Genomic DNA, 24,892 nt, shown 5'->3' with positions numbered 1-24,892 from the left:
CAGAAGGCGGTTCCTTTGGCCTATATGAAGTCAAGAGTTGAGCTCGACACCATATTGAAACCGCGTAAACGCAAAACAAGAGCTGCTTACTAATGCGGCTCGAAATGGAGATTCTTACGAAACGGAAGCAGTCAAACCGACTTAACCGAAACTTTTTACGGAAGAAAAAGTTAATTCAAGAAGTTGTGATAAATATTTAGTTACAAACTTATTACATGAGTTTTTAAATTAATTCTACTTCACATGTGCATGTTGTGAACTGCATTTTGCTTCATTTGACAGTGAAGTTCCTTTTTTTTGTAAATATCGGATTTTCCTTTCAGAAATTATATTTTACTTCTCAATTTTTCTTGATGTATCAACTTCGCTTCCAACAGAAACACCTGTTATGGGTCACTGCAGGAGTTTGTGTCTGTATCAGTGCTGCAATTTTCATTCATGCTTTGATTCTGAAAATAACATATAGGTATTACTATAGATGAAGACAGTAGCCTGGCCGGCAGGTGTGGCCGAGCGGTTCTAGGCGCTTCAGTCTGGAACCACGCGACCGCTACGGTCGCAGGTTCGAATCTTGCCTCGGGCATGGATGTGTGTGATGTCCTTAGGTCAGTTAGGTTTAAGTAGTTCTAAGTTCTAGGGGACTGATGACCTCAGATGTTAAGTCCCATAGTGCTCACAAGGGAACCTCCCCCATCGCACCCCCCTCAGATTTAGTTATAAGTTGGCACAATGGATAGGCCTTGAAAAACTGAACACAGATCGATCGAGAAAACAGGAAGAAGGTGTGTGGAACTATGAAAAAATAAGCAAAATATACAAACTGGGTCGTCCATGTGTAATATAGGTAATATTAAGGAGAGTGTGAGACGAGGAGCGCCGTTGTCCTGTGGTTAGTGTGAACAGCTGCAGAATGAGAGGTCTTTAGTTCAAATCTTCCCTCGACCGAAAATTTTAACTTTTTATTATCAGTTTATGTGACAAACTCTTATGTTTTCATCACTTTTTTTGGAGTGATTATTACATCCACAAGAAAACCTAAATCGGGCAAAGTAGAAGAATCTTTTTACCCATTTGCCAAGTGTACTAGTTAGGTGGGTCGAGAACATATTCCTGTCATGTGACGCGCATGCTGTCACCAGTGTCGTATAGAATATATCAGATGTGTTTTCCTGTGGAGGAATCGTTTGACCTATGATTTTGCGGTCAAATGTTTTCGGTTCCCATTGGAGAGGCACGTCCTTTCGTCAAATAATCGCACGGTTTTGCGGTGCGGTCGCAAAACACAGACACTAAACTTATTACAGTGAACAGAGAGGTCAATGAACGTACGGACAGATCGTTACTTTGCGAAAATAAAGAAAGCAAAATTTTCCGTCGAGGGCAGATTTGAACTAAAGACAGCTGTTCACGCTAACCACGGGACCACGGCGCTCATCACCACATATTGCCCTTAATATTGCCTATATTATACATGGACGACCCAGTTTGTATATTTTGCTTATTTTTTCATAGTTCCACACAATTTCTTCCTGTTTTCTCGATTGATCTGTGTTCAGTTTATCAAGGCCTATCCACTGTGCCAACTTATAACTAAATCTGAGGGGGGTGCGATGGGGATGTTCCCTTGTCAGAGCCATTTCAACAGCAGCCTGCATTAAAATTTAATTTAGACAAATGTTATGAATTAGACCCAGACCTTTAAGTTCACTCTAACATACAATGTAATAGGAATCGTATTCGTTTAATAAATGACGATTGTTGCGTGTTGAAAAGAGACTTTTGTCAAGCTTTGTCCTGTATATGAGATGTGTTTCATCTTTTCCATTATGTAACTATTGGAGTGGAACGTCTTCTTCATCATTTTCTTCCAGCACTAAGTACAACAATAAATCGTGACCGTAATTAGAAAGACGTGCGTCTACTTGCACGAACTGTTGGTGAATGAGCTACATGTTACTTGTATGTGGCACTTTTGCACAGCGCACTCAAATAAAATACTTTGACTTCTATTTTCTCCAGACCGTAGTGAGATGTGGATTTCCTTTCAACTTTAAAAACGATTTGGATATGATGCCTACATTTAGTACACAGCAACATATTACCTAAAACGAACCAACCATAAAGTACCAGCAAACCCTTCAATTTTTATGCTGCAGAGTATTTGGAGTAAATGTGACCAACATCGAAAAACTACTAACTTCGTCATCGAGCTGTGATAAGAAACTGTAGATACGAAAGAAGTAAATTTTGTGCGCCAGACAGTTTCATTAGGTCCGACAAGTGTTGTATACAGTAGTGAAGGAAACGCAAGTGCGAAACGAATGGTGTTTAATTTTTTAAAGGGACAGGAGAACATCTGCCGAGTTGATGTAACTTTGTTCATTCTCATACATTTTTTTAACAGTTGCATGAGATTTTATCTCTTACAGCAAGAAAATTGGAAAATTCATTTTCCTCCATGTACTGTTATGAACTGCGCTGTGGTAACAGCTCGTTACTTTCCTGTGTGGTCTTTTCTCTTACTACTGCTCATTATATATTGCTGACTTTAACGACTTTAACAATACATCAAACAACTGCTTACTTGCAGGCAAGTCCCACAGCTAAAATGCACAGTTAATAAAATAAACAATATGCATCTGTTCGCCCTTGGCTTCAGACACAGCTGTTTACTTGGTTTCAAAAGAGCAGATTCCACGCATGCGCACCAAATTTTGGCGCATGGCTTGCACCCGAGTTTCCATTCCTTATACTCTTCTGTAATACGGATGTTTCGAGAAAGAGGAATGGGCAATAAAACAGAGGATTTAAAACTGCACTATTTCGTAAGCTTCGGGAGAAATGATGGAGGAAGAAAAAAAAAAGAGTGGTGAGAGAGGGACAGAGTTTGAAAGAAAAAATATAATTCAACTGAAAAATCGCTTAATTTATACATTATTTTTGGTAAAATGAAGTAAAAGAGTAAGGAAGGGGAAAGTGTAAGTAGGAGCGAGAAATTGAGGGAGATTGATATCAGAGTTTCTTTTAAGAGTCACTGTCCGAAAATTTCACCAATGGTTGAATACTTTCTCTGATTTGAGACACCGTAATTTTCGCTACTTTTTTAAAAAGAAAAACATTAGAATTACAGTGCAACCGAATGTAATGAGGACAGCTATTTCATTTCTTCACATTCAATTGCGTCGTTTGGGTAAACATTCTCCTAGCTACTGCCGTTGTTTTCTTTCTAGTGCATTCGTTAGTTGAAACGATAAAAATCTACGCATTTTCAGACCAAAACTCCGCTCCCCAACACTATTGCGCCACGAGAAAACAGACACGAGAGAATCTTCTCCTTAATGACAAGAGTCCATGTAAGGGCTGGCGGTCTAGCGGTAGCTCAGTGTGTTCGGTCAGGGAGGTGGCCCCTCTCTGTAATAAAAAAACTGAGTAAAGCATTAATCGATAGACGTCGAGAAGTCGTCATGCGATGCCGGCACAGGATTGATCTCACCAAAGAAAAAAGACGTCCAAGAAGAGAGAGAAAGCGAGAGAGAGAGAGAGAGAGAGTGGTTAAACGCCTACTCGGTACCCGAGAGTTCGCGAGATCGTATCCCAGTCGGATGAAGGAAATTTTCAGTCTCTCTTTAATCTAGCCTTTATCACCCAACAACATGGGAAGTCGTCAGGGACGACACGTGATTTTTGTTTCTACGTTACACTGTGTGTCCCGTTCCCCACTGGATAACTACGGTGGAATAAGGGCGCGCAAGTTGCCTAGTTGGGTCCAGTTGAAACTCTTGCACCTGGCAATAGACCCATATGCGTTTATTACTACAAGTGTCCATGCACTCGTGACACGTAATTCTCTGGCATTAATCTGCTTTCGAAGACCTGCAAAATAACAATTTCAGTTCGCAAAAGATGAAGATTGACGATTTCAGCAAGAAACATTTGGGTATAATGGGGCTAGGATTTGTAGTTATTTCTAGTACAAAATTAAGCCTGATTGGTAGACAGTGAGTCCTCATAAACTAATTCTTAAAAGTCTTATTGCCTTGAAAGGGTAAGGAACCCGGATTTGGGAATGATAAGGTGTTGGACATAGAAGACTCAAACATTTCATACTTATATTAACCTAGTGAACGTTTAAAAATTTGCCCCAGAAACACTCAAGACTTAACAAAGATTTTGTAACAGATTTTTTTTGAAAGGTACTTTAATACCAGAAACATTTAATGAAATATACTTTTAAATGACACTCCACCAAAGAGCCGAAATCAGAGGCATTTGCTTATAGTTTCGAAAGACAATTACAAGGAGCTTTTACTATGGGCGTTAGAATAAGCACCATTCAAATTTAAGGAAAAAATATTTTAGATTCCAAACATATATATAACTCAGTTAAACTCTTAAATTCACTAAGACAACAAACGTTGTCAATGTACAAAAAATTTTAAAATGATTAAATCACCACTAAGTAAAACAAACACTTTGATTAGTTGATTCACAGCATAGTTAACAGGGAGCTGAAATTTAGTGTATTAGCCATGCTAAGGATGCCGACTTGAGCTCAAGCAACGCATCAAACAGTTGCCTGGTTCCGCTCAGAGTCAGTAACATCGCAAAATACACATTAGAATTATATAACCTGTAAATTAGAGATCGCATACGCGTTCTTACCCTCAGAGCAAGAGAAATTGTGCCCATTTAGCCCACAGAAGTAAACAGATAATGAACATACAAATATTTTAAAACACCATTCAAAATGAAATGCAGATCAGGGGCTTCCGCAAATCGCATCCAGCGCTTACATCAAACGTAAACGAGGTGCACACCATTTATTTCTATGTCTGATCCCGGAGACACAAGAAATGCTGTCAGAATCACGTCCATCAAACACGGTACCAGAAATGGAAAATGGCCGACTTAAAAGACGCAAACGGCGCCTGCGAAGGCAGGGGGAAACAACAATTCTTCAAATAGCGTCGGCATATTCTTCATGGCAAGCAGCCGCCTAGCATTACAAGGTGACAACACTTCTGTCCTACGCGATCGAGCCCTCTTAGAGTCCAGAACAGCATGCCATTAAAATAGGTACAATCAGCAAAGCTGACCCCTAGCAAGACACCAGGAAGCCTGTCGCTAGGGGGCGAAACCAGAAGGGTTCAGCCAGTGGACGGAATCATATTGACAGGCCCCATCAGCACACATTGCGTTGACTACCTCATGATAGCTGAATGTCTTATCCACCTATCTGCAATAATGTGTCTCATGATAAACTACATTGCCCATGTATGTGATAGTATAAGATAATAAGTGGTAATAAATATGATTGTCTTTGAATGGTGACAACTGGGGTAAGGTAGTGATGTCGATTCGTTTGCACATGTCGTGTTGGCTGGCGGGAGCATTGCATCCTGCTCTGTCGGCAGAGGATGATAAATTTAATGCTATTGTCTCTTGAACAGCGCCGCTGCTGGCAAGATACCCACACCTGCCCCTACCTACTGCATATCAGTGACCTAGATTTTTCGCCCCGCATGTGAGCGGGTTTATCCACCATAAAAAGATGGGCTGTTCTAGACAGCATATAGTCTAATTGCACAAGCATTGTCGCACACATTCTAACTGCTGGGAGGAGTAAGTCAGCCTGCATTTGAGTACAGAAGGCAAACATTTTACTCAAGCTAAGGGGGAAAAAACATCTCTCATACATAGGAAGATAGTCTGATATTGTGTGATATTGTTCATTGTACTGTTTTTTTTTCTCAGTAGTTTCTATGATGTTTTCTTTGGCTACCAAGGATTCTGCACCACACAAAATTGATTTTGCCAAAGGAACTTGCATTCCAGATGTTGATTGGTGCTCGAAGTAGCATGATTGCATCTGGTGATTTCACTGTACCCAAGACAATGCACTACTACGAAATGGATCAGCCCTGCAGAATGGATAAGAAAACACCACTATCATCACAGCATGTGCTCAGCTGATATGCCGTTGGAGACTGTGCTGAAGGGTATAGCTATTCCACCAGAATCACTTGTCTATGTGAAGGGTTGGGGAAAGTGGAATGGATTAAAGATTAGTAGCCTGAATATGATGTGCTTAATACTGAGGACAAAAGTTGTCCCTCAAGTTCTATGCTTCGATCGAAAATGCTTGTCAAAAAACACAAAGCACTGACTGGGAAATTAAATGTGAAAATGGTGAAGGAGTAGTGGCATGAATATCACGTGTGAGATTTCCCATATGATGACAAGGAGTAGAACAAACAGAAAGTAATGTTTCAGAAGGACTGTAAATGTATATAATGTGAATAAATAATAATATCTCCTTCAAAATTAATACACACATAAAAAAAGTTTTGCATCACCCCAGTTCCCAGAACTCCTGAAGGTACATGTTGACTGTGGATATTGTATTACAGACACAGTGTCTGTCAGTTGACTGTTCAGAGATGTCACTAAACCCGCCCAAAGATGTAAACAATCATACATGAGCAGCGTCTATTAGACGGAAGTGATCCGACAGCCGATCAGTTCCAGTCATTCCACCCGGAAGGACGTACCCAGCTCCCGATCCCTGACAGCAACACCACCATGTTGAGAATTGCTTTTCGTGGAGCCACAGGACGTCGTGTTACGACTCAAACTGTGCGCAATAGGCTGCATGATGCACAACTTCACTGCTGACGTCCATAGTGAGGTCCATCTTTGCAACCACGACACCATGCAGCACGGTACAGATGGGCCCAACAACATGCCGAATGGGCCGCTCAGGATTGGCGTCAAGTTCTCTTCCCCGATGAGTGTCGCAAATGCCTTCAACCAGACAATCGTCGGGGACGTGTTTGGAGCCAACTCGGTCAACGCCTTAGACAAATCGTCCAGAGAATGCAGCAAGGTAGAAGTTCCCTGCTGTTTTTGGTGGCGTTATGTGGGGCCAACGTACGCCGCTGGTGGTCATGGAAGGCGCCGTAACGCCTATACGATATGTGAATGCCATCCTCCGACCGATAGTGCAACCATATCGGCAGCATATTGGCGAGGCATTCGTCTTCATGGACGGCGTGACGGACCAACCACTCTGAGTGATCTACGCCGAATCGCCGTTGAGGAGTGGGACAATCTGGACCAACAGTGCCTTGATGAACTTGTGGATAGTATGCCACGACGAATACAGGCATACATCAATGCAAGAGGACGTGTTACTGGGTATTGGTTCAAATGGCTCTGAGCACTATGCGACTTAACTTCTGAGGTCATCAGTCGCCTAGAACTTAGAACTAATTAAACCTAGGTAACCTAAGGACATCACACACATCCATGCCCGAGGCAGGATTCGAACCTGCGACCGTAGCGGTCGCTCGGTTCCAGTCGGTAGCGCCTAGAACCGCACGGCCACTATGGCCGGCTACTGGGTATTACAGGTACCGGTGTGTACAGCAATCTGGACCACCACCTCTGAAGGTCTCGCTGTATGGTGGTACTACATGCAATGTGGGGTATTTATGAGCAATTAAAAGGGCAGAAATGATGTTTATGTTGATCTCTATTCCAATTTTCTGTACAGATTCCGGTACTCTCGGCACCGAGGTGATGCAAAACTTTTTTTGATGTGTGTACTATATCCTAATTGATTTGCAGCTGTAATGTTACAGGGGATATTTTTAATTACAACATAGTCGCAGTCTGAAGTTCACCTGTGATGAGACAAATGTGACCCTGTACTGTATGGAAATTCATCTCCTGAATCGACATTGTTGTGCAGTAATACGCTATATGATACCTCAGCAGTACAATGTATGAGCAATCTCTTTTATACAACAACAGAGATATTTACAGTGCACACACATAAACACATCATTAAGGCAAACACGTCATGATGCTGCGTTACCAGGAAATGAGAGCTGAGTGCTTTTCCAAGGCAGTTTTTCTGTTTTAGTGATGAAGCTTCTCTCTACCATAGTCACTGTCAGAGGTTCCTCTGCAATGAGTCAAATGTGACGCTTGCACTGAATGGAAATTCATCTCCTGAATCAACATTGCTGTGCAGTAACACGCTATATCATTCTTGTGATGGATAATGATTTTGTAGATAACAGTTGTAAGATCAGATATGCAATAGTTACCACAGGGGGTTTAGCAGATACTAAACTCCTCTGAAAGCAGTGTCACAAGAAAACCTCTCTTTTACACCAACAGAGATATACAGGATGTTCGGAAATTCCCTTTACGAACTTCTAGGACTTCTAGAGGGGAGTGAGGACATAATATTTTGAATAGCAACGCATGTCCCGAAACGTACCGTTTCCATTCTATGACGGATTCATCCACTTTTGCTTAAAGAACTGTGCTGAGCGTGACACAGTACAATTAGTTGGTAACAGATCGAAATGAAACATAGCGAAAAATCCATTATCACTAAAGCACATTTGTTTGTATTAACACCTAAACAATATGTGTTTACATTGTTTAAAAAAAAAAAAAAAAAAAAAAAAAAAGAAACGAGCCCAGCGTACTGCACATGCAGAATGTAATGTTTAAGCGTTAATACAAACAAATATGCTTAAGTGATAAATTGATGTTTCGTTATGTGTCCTTTAGAATTGTTACCTAATAATTATACTGCATGAAGCCTAATTCAGTACCTCAGGCAGAAGTGGCTGAGTTAAACATCTGAATTGAAACTATCGTAGAACGGAAACGGACCGTTCCTGACATCGATTCCAATTAAAATTTTATGTACTCACTCCCTTCTACGAGTCCTAAAACTCTGCAACGGGAATTCATGCACAGACATGTGACATGGGAATTTTACGTCAACGCTACAGTTTCATGGAAGAGAAAAGAAAGGTAATGATTCTTTTCTGTTTTAATGATAGAGTCTCTATCTAACATAATGAATGTCTGAGGTTCATTAGTGATGTTTCAAATAGTGTACCTCGAAATATAACCTGAAATAATAGTTGTCAGAATGTAAATGCAATAGTTGCCACACAGTCACTCAGCGCCCCATACACTATTCTCCAACAGTATATTGGTCTAGATTTATACACTACTGGCCATTAAAATTGCTACACCACGACGATGACGTGCTACAGACGCGAAATTTAACCGACAGGAAGAAAATGCTGTGATACGCAAATGATTAGCTTTTCAGAGCATTCACACAAGGTTGGCGCCGGTGGCGACACCTACAACGTGCTGACATGAGGAAAGTTTCCAACCGATTTCTTATACTCAAACAGCAGTTGACAGGCGTTGCCTGGTGAAACGTTGTTGTGATGCCTCGTGTAAGGAGGAGAAATGCGTACCATCACGTTTCCGACTTTGATAAAGGTCAGATTGTAGCCGATCGCGATTGCGGTTTATCGTATCGCGGCATTACTGTTCGCGTTGGTCGAGATCTAATGAATGTTAGCAGAATATGGAATCGGTGGGTTCAGGAGTGTAATACGGAGCGCCGTGCTGGATCCCAACGGCCTCGTATCACTAGCAGTCGAGATGACCGGCATCTTATCCGCATGGCTGTAACGGATCGTGCAGCCGCGTTTCGATCCCTGAGTCAACAGATGGGGACGTTTGCAAGACAACAACCATCTGCACGAACAGTTCGACGACGTTTGCAGCAACATGGACTATCAGCTCGGAGACCATGGCTGCAGTTACCCTTGACGCTGCATCACAGACGGGAGCGGCTACAAAGGTGTACTCAACGACGAACCTGGGTGCACGAATGGCAAAACGTCATTTTTTCGGATGAATCCAGGTTCCGTTTACAGCATCATGATGGTCGCATCCGTGTTTGGTGACATCGTGGTGAACGCACATTGGAAGCGTGTATTCGTCATCGCCATACTGGCGTATCACCCGGCGTGATGGTATAGGGTGCCATTGGTTACACGTCTCGGTCACCTCTTGTTCGCATTGACGGCACTTTGAACAGTGGACGCTACATTTCAGATGTGTTACGACCCGTGGCTATACCCTTCATTCGATCCCAGCGAAACCCTACACTTCACCAGGATAATGCATGACCGCATGTTGCAGGTCCTGTACGGGCCTTTCTGGATACAGAAAATGTTCGACTGCTGCCCTGGGCGGCACATTCTCCAGATCTCTCACCAATTGAAAACATTTGGTCAATGGTGGCCGAGCAACTGGCTCGTCACAATACGCCAGTCACTACTGTCGATGAACTGCGGTATCGTGTCGAAGCTGCATGGGCAGCTGTACCTGTGCACGCCATCCAAGCTCTGTTTGACTCAATGCCCAGGCGTATCATGGCCGTTATTACGGCCCGAGGTGGTTGTTCTGGGTACTGATTTCTCAGGATCTACGCACTCAAATTGCGTGAAAACGTAATCACATGTCAGTTCTAGTATAATATATTTGTCCAATGAATACCCGTTTATCAGCTGCATTTGTTCTTGGTGTAGCAATTGCAATGGCCAGTAGTGTAGACATGCGTAGAAATGCATTATAGAGATGAGGTTTTTGGAAGACATAGCCCCATATATAGCTCTCTTTACTTGACAGGATTTAGCTGACATTAAACTACTTCTTCTGGAAGCAGTATCACTAAACAACATCTATTATACACTAACGTTGATACATAGAATGCACACACAGATATGTGACATAATATATCTATGTCACTGCTCAGATAAGTATCTTGTGGTGTATAGTAATTGTCAGAACAGAGATGGGATAGTTGCGGTAGGGGATGCAGCTAATATTAAACTCTCTTCAAATCGTCTCCTGAAAGTAGCATCTTTTATTCACCAAAGGAGATATGCAATATAGATGCAGTTGCTGGACAGAGAAAAATGGTATATCTTGTCTGTCAATGCCAACGAACTTCGCGCAGTGGTAACACTGGTTTCCATCTGATCACCAACGTGCTGTCGGGTTGGCTAGTACTTGAATGAGTGACCGTCCAGGTCTTCCAAGCGCTGTTGGCAAACGAGTTGCACTGCGCTTGTGAGGCCAATTGGGGAGCTACTTGACTGATAAGCAGAGGCTCCAGTCAAGAGAACTGACAATGGCCAGGAGAGCAGTGTGCTGAACACATGCCTCTCCATATCCCTATGCAGTGCCACCTACTGGCTGACGATGACACAATGGTCAGTCGGTACCACTGGCCTTTAGGAGGACTGTTTGGGTGTAATTTAGTTTAGTTTTATCTATAGTCTTAATTGTTTACATCTAATCTATATGGGCATATATTTCCACAGAACACCAAGACAATGTACAAAATCTTGGGCGACATATCACCACAGAGCTGTGCAGTAGGTTATGGGCTGCTGATTCGCCGGGCATGGGTCAGAGAGAGATTTTTCATGAAGTGCCTTCTTGGGGGGCATGGCTGTGACGGCATGTCCTTTATGGCATGTCATCGTTGGTGGAGTGTTGGCTGTAGTGCGCAACTTAGTACGCAATTAGGAATAGGAGTGACAGACATGTTTATAGGGGTGACATTGTTATTTATTTATATACTTCGTCACAAAGGGAAGCTGGTCTCTGCGCTCCAGAGGCCTTTCCTGTTGCACACATCCTTACAAAGTATTGCTTGAGCAACAGCAAATAGGTATCTTGGCATACATGACAAATGCGCACGCCATTCTTCACCTGAGTCGATGGAAACTCGCTTACATACTAAGCTGCAATCTCTGCAGTTTGTCGACAACGTTCATGTACACCTCCTTCCCTGGCCAATAAAGCCGCAACTGCCTTTGTACTTCCGTGGGGAGTGGTTTGTATTCGGTGCAATTCTCAAAAGATCACTGTATACACTTGTCTATTATGCAGGCACTATGATGATGTGGATTATCTCACATTTGTAGGTAAATTCCTGCATTTCATTTCTCAGATCGAATAACAACTCATATTTTCCACCCTGACTGAGTGAACTCACTACAATTGAGGCCATTTTTTTTAGGTTGGCTATGCTGTGGCTCTCTTACGGCTAACAGAACAAGAATGTCAATGCTACTGCTGTTGGATTTGTATTAAGAAGAAAGGGAGAGAGGGAGGGTGGGAAGTCTTATTCTTCTTTGTCCAGGAGTTTGTGCTGCTTTAAACAAAAAATTTATATTTTGACTAAATTATTATTCTCTTGTGTAGATTCAGAAATCTGTTGTGGGTTTTGCACCACTTCTTGGCGGGAAGAGCAAAGACTTTTCAAAAACTTAAGTACTGTATGTGTTAGTTTGTATGTCACCTGAAATCGTTTGCAGAAGGCTTAGCGTTTTCAGTATTAAGAACAGAGTTCGCATTGCCACTTAATTTATTTGTGTCGTGATCTGTTCGATCACGACCGGATATTGTTGTTGTTGTGGTCTTCAGTCCTGAGACTGGTTTGATGCAGCTCTCCATGCTACTCTATCCTGTGCAAGCTTCTTCATCTCCCAGTACTTACTGCAACCTACATCCTTCTGAATCTGCTTAGTGTATTCATCTCTTGGTCTCCCTCTACGATTTTTACCCTCCACGCTGCCCTCCAATGCTAAATTTGTGATTCCTTGATGCCTCAAAACATGTTCTACCAACCGATCCCTTCTTCTAGTCAAGTTGTGCCACAAACTTCTCTTCTCCCCAATCCTATTCAATACCTCCTCATTAGTTACGTGATCTACCCACCTTATCTTCAGCATTCTTCTGTAGCACCACATTTCGAAAGCTTCTATTCTCTTCTTGTCCAAACTAGTTATCGTCCATGTTTCACTTCCATACATGGCTACACTCCATACAAATACTTTCAGAAACGACTTCCTGACGCTTAAATCTATACTCGATGTTAACAAATTTCTCTTCTTCAGAAACGATTTCCTTGCCATTGCCAGTCTACATTTTATATCCTCTCTACTTCGACCATCATCAGTTATTTTACTCCCTAAATAGCAAAACTCCTTTACTACTTTAAGTGTCTCATTTCCTAATCTAATTCCCTCAGCATCACCCGATTTAATTTGACTATATTCCATTATCCTCGTTTTGCTTTTGTTGATGTTCATCTTATACACTCCTTTCAAGACACTGTCCATTCCGTTCAACTGTTCTTCCAAGTCCTTTGCTGTCTCTGACAGAATTACAATTTCATCGGCGAACCTCAAAGTTTTTACTTCTTCTCCATGAATTTTAATTCCTACTCCGAATTTTTCTTTTGTTTCCTTTACTGCTTGCTCAATATACAGATTGAATAACATTGGGGAGAGGCAACAACCCTGTCTCACTCCTTTCCCAACCACTGCTTCCCTTTCATGCCCCTCGACTCTTATAACTGCCATCTGGATTCTGTACAAATTGTAAATAGCCTTTCGCTCCCTGTATTTTACCCCTGCCACCTTCAGAATTTGAAAGAGAGTATTCCAGTTAACATTGTCAAAAGCTTTCTCTAAGTCTACAAATGCTAGAAACGTAGGTTTGCCTTTCCTTAATCTTTCTTCTAAGATAAGTCTTAAGGTCAGTATTGCCTCACGTGTTCCAATATTTATACGAAATCCAAACTGATCTTCCCCAAGGTTGGCTTCTACTAGTTTTTCTATTCGTCTGTAAAGAATTCGCGTTAGTATTTTGCAGCTGTGACTTATTAAACTGATAGTTCGGTAATTTTCACATCTGTCAACACTTGCTTTCTTTGGGATTGGAATTATTATATTCTTCTTGAAGTCTGAGGGTATTTCGCCTGTCTGATACATCTTGCTCACCAGATGGTAGAGTTTTGTCATGACTGGCTCTCCCAAGGCCATCAGTAGTTCTAATGGAATGTTGTCTACTCCCGGGGCCTTGTTTCGACTCAGGTCTTTCAATGCTCTGTCAAACTCTTCACGCAGTATCTTATCTCCCATTTCGTCTTCATCTACATCCTCTTCCATTTCCATAATATTGTCCTCAAGTACATCGCCCTTGTATAAACCCTCTATATACTCCTTCCACCTTTCTGCCTTCCCTTCTTTGCTTAGAACTGGGTTGCCATCTGAGCTCTTGATATTCATACAAGTGGTTCTCTTCTCTCCAAAGGTCTCTTTAATTTTCCTGTAGGCAGTATCTATCTAACCCCTAGTGAGACAAGCCTCTACATCCTTACATTTGTCCTCTAGCCATCCCTGCTTAGCAATTTTGCACTTCCTGTCGATCTCATTTTTGAGACGTTTGTATTCCTTTTTGCCTGCTTCATTTACTGCATTTTTATATTTTCTCCTTTCATCAATTAAATTCAATATTTCTTCTGTTACCCAAGGATTTCTATTAGCCCTCGTCTTTTTACCTACTTGATCCTCTGCTGCCTTCACTACTTCATCCCTTAGAGCTACCCATTCTTCTTCTACTGTATTTCTTTTCCCCATTCCTGTCAATTGATCCCTTATGCTCTCCCTGAAACTCTGTACAACCTCCGGTTCTTTCAGTTTATCCAGGTCCCATCTCCTTAAATTCCCGCCTTTTTGCAGTTTCTTCAGTTTCAATCTGCAGTTCATAACCAATAGATTGTGGTCAGAATCCACATCTGCCCCTGGAAATTTCTTACAATTTAAAACCTGGTTCCTAAATCTCTGTCTTACCATTATATAATCTATCTGATACCTTTTAGTATCTCCAGGATTCTTCCAGGTATACAACCTTCTTTTATGATTCTTGAACCAAGTGTTAGCTATGATTAAGTTATGCTCTGTGCAAAATTCTACAAGGCAGCTTCCTCTTTCATTTCTTCCCCCCAATCCATATTCACCTACTATGTTTCCTTCTCTCCCTTTTCCTACTGACGAATTCCAGTCACCCATGACTATTAAATATTCGTCTCCCTTCACTACCTGAATAATTTCTTTTATCTCGTCATACACTTCATCTATTTCTTCATCATCTGCAGAACTAGTTGGCATATAAACTTGTACTACTGTAGTAGGCATGGGCTTCGTGTCTATCTTGGCCACAATAATGCGTTCACTATGCTGTTTGTAGTAGCTAACCCGCACTCCAATTTTTTTATTCATTATTAAATCTACTCCTGCATTACAGCTATTTGATTTTGTATTTATAACCCTGTAATCACCAGACCAAAAGTCTTGTTCCTCCTGGCACCGAACTTCACTAATTCCCACTATATCTAACTTTAACCTATCCATTTCCCTTTTTAAATTTTCTAACCTACCTGCCTGATTAAGGGATTTGACATTCCACGCTCCGATCCGTAGAACGCCAGTTTTCTTTCTCCTGATAACGACGTCCTCTTGAGTAGTCCCTGCCCGGAGATCCGAATGGGGGACGACCGGATATGAGGCATAGCAACTACGAACAGAGAACCCTAAGGGACCAGGCAGAGCTGGAAATTTTCTTTGCTATACTACACCACACGTTAAAAGAAATTGGATTTAAATCACAAACAAGGTAAATGGCAATGCGCCTTCTGCCTTAACTACGACGTTTGCCGACGAGCAGTCGGTCCCTGGTAGCTGTATGAAAACTATAATAACACCGTTATTTCTGTTGCCATTAATGGGAGATGGATAGCGTGGAAATACTTCAAGTAATAAGTAGGCACTACAGCATTTGAGAGCGCAATAACTAATTTAATTACCTTAGTCAGTATTGCTAGCAATAGGCTCGGTACAATTTCAGTTTTCTATCTTGCTGGCTGTTTCTTTAAATAAAATCTTTTAACATCTTCGATATTTCATCTTAGATGCATACATAAATTCTTACATGGCACTGAACAATAGTAATATTTTATGATAACCAATTAGTGATTGCGGATAACGCCACAAACGCGTCCGCCGTCTTTAAAAATATATCAGCACTACGGTAACAGAAGAGGATTACAGGTCTTGAGCTGTCAAAAAAATAAGAAACACAAAACGCCGTGGCGCGTTAACATATTCTTTGAAACATCAGGTGGTCGCTGCTCAGCGACGATCTAAGAAATTTTTACACAAATTGTATGGTTTTTATGAGCCTGCATGGTTAGATTATCGAATGTAAGTTTATTTAAGCTACCGAAACAGATACTAATATTACAAGTTTCCCAGCACAGAGGTGTGACCTTACTGTTCCAGAACTCTCAATGCGGTGTGACAACCTCGTCACACATCGCGTTCATTTTTCTGTCAATGACGTTATCTCAAGGACGCCAGCAGTGACACGAGGAAGAAGGGAATTCACCGTTCTTTTATAATTTTTGCGTAGGACGCTCCGGTAGACTGTAACTAGAGACGTAAAGACACCATAAAAGACGCCATAAAAGCTATGGACGACGTTAGGAGGCGGCAGCGGCAGCGGCGGTCGACCCGGCGTCATGTGCAATGGAGCTGTGAATTTTTCTGTCACGGTCCGGCTGCTTTGCTCGCCCTTTAGTGACAGATAATGTTGCTATGACTCGCTGCGTGAAGCTCTGGAGGGAAGAGGACGCTTTTTTCGTGAAACACTATTGGGAAAGTTTAGAGAATCGGATTTTGCAATGGATTGCAGAACATTTCTATTGTCGCCAACGTACATCTCGCATAAGGACTGCGAGGACAATATGAAAGAAACCAGGGTTCGTGCAGAAGCGATATGGACAGTCATTTTTCCCTCATGTGTTAGCGAGTGGAACAGAGATAGATTTTAAATGATAGTCATAGTAGCTGTTCTGTCTTCACGACAGTATCTAAGTCATGTGTCTGTTTCTAAATTAACTGTTTCTTTCCTACCACCAGCCATGATTTTTCTTTTGCTTTTTTTAAATATCGTGTATTTCTCGACTGGAAAACTTATCCAATATTAATGTCCGCTAGTAGGTTTCTAGATACTTTTGTTCAGATAGCAGGTACATTGATGAAGGGATAATATATGTTATGAATTCGTTGCAATAATCTATGTTACGCATTTGATCTCCATCTGATATTCAGCTGACAGGGATATCTTTTTCGGCAAAATTTAAATTTAAGCTGTACGAGTGTATACAAAACACTGTGCGCCTCCATTGCATGTCACTGCACAATACGGGGACAATTGTATAGGTACATAAGGAAAAGCCCCAGCAAGCTACGACAAAAATTTAAAACCAATGATAATAATCATTAGCGCGTCGATAAAGATAAATTTTGCTACGCCGGAAGGCGAATAACAAATGATAAAAACTCCACTCCATTTTTTGTCAGGCATTGGAGAGACGTTTTTCTTGTAATACAATGTGTTGTCTGAACAATAATCCTATGAAAATATTAAGTCTGAAAGTTCGTTTTTGTGCAAAACCACGAAACTTTTCTTTTCTTCCGCGCATTATCCCAATGTCATGTCAACAAGCCGCCTGCATCAGAAGAGGATGCCCTATTAAGAACTAGTATTATACACACGGTCAAGAATGAAAAATACTTATGACGGAAGAAGACGAATATAACCAAGGATATCAGATTCGACGTATGTTCACGACACCACTGGCTCAAAAGTGAGAGACAATTTATTCGCTGAAAATTCATAAAAATCAAATATCTCAATAGTAGCGCACCGAGTCAACGCAGATGGGAAGCCTTAGCGCAGATGCTTAAATCGCGCGCCAACACCTCGAGCGCACTAACGGGGCCGTCGCTCCCGGCCGCATTTTCCCGCGCCGCGGCGCGCTTCCGCAGGCCGCGACCTGTTCTCCAGCAGACGGCTCTGGTATTCGACGCTGTCTACGATTGGTCTTCGATGACGTTATGCCCCGCTGGCGCCTACGCTGTTCTAGAAAGCCAGCATATAAATTGGCGAGCTTGTCAGCGACGCGACAGTGGCACCTGAAGATGGCGGGCAGTTGTCTCGCTGAAATATTGTGCGATTTCTACAATATTATCCGGCGTAATTCCCGGGAACCTATCAAGCAGTATAATTAATTTGTTTAATTATATACCTTAATATATATATATATATATATATATATATATATATATGTGTGTGTGTGTGTGTGTGTGTATATATTTGCACAACAGTTTACTTATAGACACTGATTTGAATGTGAGGGACACTCTCAAGCCATGTAAATTTGTCCATCAAGCCGACAGAAATCACTCAACGTAGTTGTTTTATCTTCAGAGTTTAAATCCATGCGTTTTCGTTACTCTAATGACAGGTTCGAAATGACGTAGATATTATTCAGTGATCAGTAGTTTCCGCAACAAAATACTAGAAGATTTTTTTTCGGTATTAGCCAGGGTGGAAACGTGTAGGAGGAGATGTGAGACAAGTTAGTACACTCCTGGAAATGGAAAAAAGAACACATTGACACCGGTGTGTCAGACCCACCATACTTGCTCCGGACACTGCGAGAGGGCTGTACAAGCAATGATCACACGCACGGCACAGCGGACACACCAGGAACCGCGGTGTTGGCCGTCGAATGGCGCTAGCTGCGCAGCATTTGTGCACCGCCGCCGTCAGTGTCAGCCAGTTTGCCGTGGCATACGGAGCTCCATCGCAGTCTTTAACACTGGTAGCATGCCGCGACAGCGTGGACGTGAACCGTATGTGCAGTTGACGGACTTTGAGCGAGGGCGTATAGTGGGCATGCGGGAGGCCGGGTGGACGTACCGCCGAATTGCTCAACACGTGGGGCGTGAGGTCTCCACAGTACATCGATGTTGTCGCCAGTGGTCGGCGGAAGGTGCAAGTGCCCGTCGACCTGGGACCGGACCGCAGCGACGCACGGATGCACGCCAAGACCGTAGGATCCTACGCAGTGCCGTAGGGGACCGCACCGCCACATCCCAGCAAATTAGGGACACTGTTGCTCCTGGGGTATCGGCGAGGACCATTCGCAACTGTCTCCATGAAGCTGGGCTACGGTCCCGCACACCGTTAGGCCGTCTTCCGCTCACGCCCCAACATCGTGCAGCCCGCCTCCAGTGGTGTCGCGACAGGCGTGAATGGAGGGACGAATGGAGACGTGTCGTCTTCAGCGATGAGAGTAGCTTCTGCCTTGGTGCCAATGATGGTCGTATGCGTGTTTGGCGCCGTGCAGGTGAGCGCCACAATCAGGACTGCATACGTCCGAGGCACACAGGGCCAACACCCGGCATCATGGTGTGGGGAGCGATCTCCTACACTGGCCGTACACCACTGGTGATCGTCGAGGGGACACTGAATAGTGCACGGTACATCCATTCCTAGACCGGCAAGGGAACTTCCTGTTCCAACAGGACAATGCACGTCCGCATGTATCCCGTGCCACCCAACGTGCTCTAGAAGGTGTAAGTCAACTACCCTGGCCAGCAAGATCTCCGGATCTGTCCCCCATTGAGCATGTTTGGGACTGGATGAAGCGTCGTCTCACGCGGTCTGCACGTCCAGCACGAACGCTGGTCCAACTGAGGCGCCAGGTGGAAATGGCATGGCAAGCCGTTCCACAGGACTACATCCAGCATCTCTACGATCGTCTCCATGGGAGAATAGCAGCCTGCATTGCTGCGAAAGGTGGATATACACTGTACTAGTGCCGACATTGTGCATGCTCTGTTGCCTGTGTCTATGTGCCTGTGGTTCTGTCAGTGTGATCATGTGATGTATCTGACCCCAGGAATGTGTCAATAAAGTTTCCCCTTCCTGGGACAATGAATTCACGGTGTTCTTATTTCAATTTCCAGGAGTGTACATACGACACATGCATAACAGTGACAACTGCAGTTTGGTCATCTTGAATCGGCGGTAGTGCTATAGTTGTTCTTTTTTTTTCACTTCGTTGGATGTCACAGTATAACGGGAGGGTGGGGGGGGGGGGCTAGAGATGCGTAGTTTATCCTGCAGTCGAATGTGAAACTATACCGATTTTGCTCATAAAACTAAAAGAAAATTGGCTGCGTCTATTTTCGTGGAAACAGGATATTTATTATCGTCGAAATTGTTTTACTTTTTTTTTTAAACAGATGCTCACTAATAGAGGTGTGTTGAAATACGTGTTCTCCATCGCAGAACGGCGGGCTGCTGGATCATAGGGGTGGTGTGGAGGGGCGGTGCAGCTGTATTTTAGAAAAACAATTTGTGGTCGGAGAAGCCATCATTAATATCGCTTTGTTCAGTGGGCGTTGTGGTCTACCGTCTATGCTGGCATCGTTAGCACACACTAACTGTCTGTTTCACTTGGACCTTCTGGCCACATGCTTTGCCTGAGACACATTGTACTGAAGACTCTGCCCCCGAACCCAAGATACGACAGAGGGCTGCAGTCAGCATAGGTGACGGGCAGAAGTGGTAGCAGCTGGCCATTTGAAAAAGCCTGTATCCCAACCTACAGTGGGGAGAGGGAGGGATGAAGTAGCTCTAAGTTGGCTAGTTCATGACCGAACATCTATCAGAAAACATACGCAGCTGCCGCCCCTCTCTCCTAATGCATTCTTTTGGGATGGCGGTTTTCCCCAATCTCCAGTACATGTGCTGCATGATTATGAGTACTGTTTTTTTTTCATGAGAATTTCGATGTGTAATTAGAACAATGAAGCAGTTTCCATCAGTTGTGGTACGTTGTATTGGCCTTCGTGAATTTCAATTTACTGGGCTGCAGGTTGATTGTCATGCAATACAGCTGGAGTCGTCTGTAGCGAATTCTCACGTCAAACAGAGATAGGAACAGTCCTCAGCTGTATGGTTACAGGTAATACACTTATTAATACGCTTATAACACAGTTATAAGACACCTCGCTGCCCAGTATTAGCGTTTCATCAGTGAACACCCGCACAGGATAGCCACGCGATCTGAGGCGCCTTGGCACGATTCGCGCGGCTCCCCACGTCGGAGGTTCGTGTCCTCCCTCGGGCATGGGTGTGTGTGTTGTCCCTAGCGTAAGCTAGTTTAAGTTAGATTAAGTATTGTGTGAGCGTAAGGATCGATGACCTCAGCAGTTTGGTCCCATAGGGACTTAACACAACTTTCCAATTTTTTTCAGTCAAAATATCTCCTGCCCACCAGCTTGTAGGTGAATGGTATAGTTTGAGACGATTTAATTATCATTTCATTTTAGAGAAGCTGCACGGTCATCAATGGTATCTGTTCCTTCGGGAACAGATAGTACCTTCATATACATTTCTATCAACTGGAAAGTAAATTGTTCTTTTAAACCTGAGCCACACTTCTTACACATACTCCTCTCCTCTGCTAGATGTTTCGAGTTCCTTATTGAGATGCGACACTATAGCCTCTTTATCTAGTTTGCTGAACAGACACTGATGAGCCAAAACATTATGACCACTGCCCACATGAGCTTGAGCGCCCCCTGGTGCTGTTGCGGCACGTGGCGCAGTAAAGAAAGAATGTAAGCGAGAGACGAATGGGCATCGTTATAATGAAGATACGGGCCGCAAATGCGTAAATCCACTGATGTAAGCAGTTTTGACAAAGGGCGCACTGTTGTGGCGCTACAGCTAGAAACGAGAATCTCTGAAACGGCGAACCTGGTTCGTCTGTTGGTGTACTACTGTCGTGAGCACTTATGGGAAGTGGTTGAAGGATGGTGAAGTAACGAGGAGGCAGTATGGTATTGGACCACCACGTCTTATCACAAAACGTAGAGGTCGGATGATCCTCCACTGTGTAATACAGAATAGGCTTTCGGAGCGCACCGTTCAAAGGCCATCGTTGAAAATGGAGCTCCATCCTTCTTGTAGATGGATGTAACCTGTGGTTTCTTCCAACTACTCAGTACGGTTCTTGTTCGAGTGGTCTTCGGCATATTATAGTTAACAAATTTGGTACAGAATATGATAAGGATTCCTTCGGATCCTCGGGCTTTGTCCAATTTCAATGACTACGTGTTCCTGTGTTGACCCAATGACACCGTCAGTTAAAATTGCAAAGGGCATAGCCATTTCCCAACATCGCTGACATTAACAATAGATGATTGTGGGTCTGCCTTGTTGCAGCAGGTCGATGGTTGGGTCCTTACACGTCGTGATCCAGGCGAATGGCTACACGAAACATGCACTGCGCCACAGTTGCAGTCCGGTGTGGGCAAAATTATGCTATAGGGTTCCATGGGATCTGTGGTGGCAATCGAAGGCAGCGTGAAAGCAGTGAACTATGCTATTACGGACCATCTGCATTGCTTCATGCTTGAAGTCTCCGCCGGCCAGTGTGGCCGAGCGGTTCTAGGCGCTACAGTCTTTAACCACGCGACCGCTTCGGTCGCAGATTCGAATCCTGCCTCGGGCATGGATGTGTGTGATGTCCTTAGGTTAGTTAGGTTTAAGTAGTTCTAAGTTCCAGGGGACTGATGACCTGAGCAGTTAAGTCCCATAGTGCTCACAACCATTTGAACCATTTTTTTTGAAGTTTCCCTTGCGCGATGACAACTTTCAGCAGTGTAACTGTCCGTGATGCAAGGTCAGACTCATGCTACAGTGGTTTGAAGGGCAATATAGCGAACCAACATTAACTCCTGACCTGTATCCATTGGAACACATATTGTGCCCCAATTGCGTGCCTGTTAACCACCATTTTGTAATTTGCAGGAATTCAGAAATTGCTTGATCTGTGCATACACATATGATGCCACATACACTCCTGGAAATGGAAAAAAGAACACATTGACACCGGTGTGTCAGACCCACCATACTTGCTCCGGACACTGCGAGAGGGCTATACAAGCAATGATCACACGCACGGCACAGCGGACACACCAGGAACCGCGGTGTTGGCCGTCGAATGGCGCTAGCTGCGCAGCATTTGTGCACCGCCGCCGTCAGTGTCAGCCAGTTTGCCGTGGCATACGGAGCTCCATCGCAGTCTTTAACACTGGTAGCATGCCGCGACAGCGTGGACGTGAACCGTATGTGCAGTTGACGGACTTCGAGCGAGGGCGTATAGTGGGCATGCGGGAGGCCGGGTGGACGTACCGCCGAATTGCTCAACACGTGGGGCGTGAGGTCTCCACAGTACATCGATGTTGTCGCCAGTGGTCGGCGGAAGGTGCACGTGCCCGTCGACCTGAGACCGGACCGCAGCGACGCACGGATGCACGCCAAGACCGTAGGATCCTACGCAGTGCCGTAGGGGACCGCACCGCCACTTCCCAGCAAATTAGGGACACTGTTGCTCCTGGGGTATCGGCGAGGACCATTCGCAACCGTCTCCATGAAGCTGGGCTACGGTCCCGCACACCGTTAGGCCGTCTTCCGCTCACGCGCCAACATCGTGCAGCCCGCCTCCAGTGGTGTCGCGACAGGCGTGAATGGAGGGACGAATGGAGACGTGTCGTCTTCAGCGATGAGAGTCGCTTCTGCCTTGGTGCCAATGATGGTCGTATGCGTGTTTGGCGCCGTGCAGGTGAGCGCCACAATCAGGACTGCATACGACCGAGGCACACAGGGCCAACACCCGGCATCATGGTGTGGGGAGCGATCTCCTACACTGGCCGTACACCACTGGTGATCGTCGAGGGGACACTGAATAGTGCACGGTACATCCAAACCGTCATCGAACCCATCGTTCTACCATTCCTAGACCGGCAAGGGAACTTGCTGTTCCAACAGGACAATGCACGTCCGCATGTATCCCGTGCCACCCAACGTGCTCTAGAAGGTGTAAGTCAACTACCCTGGCCAGCAAGATCTCCGGATCTGTCCCCCATTGAGGATGTTTGGGACTGGATGTAGCGTCGTCTCACGCGGTCTGCACGTCCAGCACGAACGCTGGTCTAACCGAGGCGCCAGGTGGAAATGGCATGGCAAGCCGTTCCACAGGACTACATCCAGCATCTCTACGATCGTCTCCATGGGAGAATAGCAGCCTGCATTGCTGCGAAAGGTGGATATACACTGTACTAGTGCCGACATTGTGCACGCTCTGTTGCCTGTGTCTATGTGCCTGTGGTTCTGTCAGTGTGATCATGTGATGTATCTGACCCCAGGAATGTGTCAATAAAGTTTCCCCTTCCTGGGACAATGAATTCACGGTGTTCTTATTTCAATTTCCAGGAGTGTACTTCCGGAATGCTGTCAAGGACTTGAAGAATCGGTTCAGAGCAGAATCTCTGTTGTACTGTGTTTGAAATGTGGAACGACAACTTATTAAACAGGTGGTCATAGTGTCTTGGCACGTCAGTGTATAAATTCTTCTGCTTGTTTTAGGTTCTTTCTGCTTTGGTAATCATTGCAGCTACGATCGGAGTCACACCTGCACGATCAGCAGGGAAACAATGAAAATAGTTAATGAAAAAAGCGAGCTTGACTGGCACAGAAATCTAGACGGAACGAAGATAAATAAGGAACTAAAACTGAAATAAAAAGTGCGACCAAGTATTTATTTATCGCGAACGTGGTGAAAAAGATTGTAAATGATAAAGCCTCACTGCTGCTGCTACCGCCGGCTTTGAGTGCAGGGTGAAGTGGAGACATGCGTCATTGTACTGTCCGGATCTGCGAGAGGCAGCCCGTTGTCACCACTCAAGTCCTCCCCCCCCCCCCCCCCCCCCCCTGTAGCCCTTTCTGACCCACCTCAGAAAGCCTTTCCACGCTGTTACAGTCGCTGCTGCTGATTTCATCACCTCGCGTCTCGTTTATCCCGCTTTCTGCTATACTGCTCCTGCATCACATTTTGAGACAGATAGCATAAGTTATATCGATAATACTGGTGTTACTTATTGATACCTTCTAATCAATTTGAAGCTAAAGGTAGAGCAGAAAGTACAAAATGGTTGAAATGGCTCTGAGCACTATAGGACTTAACATCTTAGGTCATCAGTCCCCTAGAACTTAGAACTACTTAAACCTAACTAACCTAAGGACATCACACACATCCATGCCCGAGGCAGGATTCGAACCTGCGACCGTAGCAGTCCCGCGCTTCCGGACTGCAGCGCCTAGAACCGCACATCCACCGCGGCCGGCGCAGAATGTACAGTAGGTGGCCAAATTATTGGGGACAGTGCTCATATTTATGTAATTAATAGTTTACGCAGTAATTATGCAGGTG

The sequence above is a fragment of the Schistocerca americana genome, chromosome 3 (genome assembly GCF_021461395.2).
Source record: "Schistocerca americana isolate TAMUIC-IGC-003095 chromosome 3, iqSchAmer2.1, whole genome shotgun sequence".
Taxonomy (NCBI): Eukaryota; Metazoa; Arthropoda; class Insecta; order Orthoptera; family Acrididae; genus Schistocerca; species Schistocerca americana.
The sequence above is the reverse complement of the archived record's forward strand: the minus strand, read 5'-3'. Positions refer to the sequence as shown.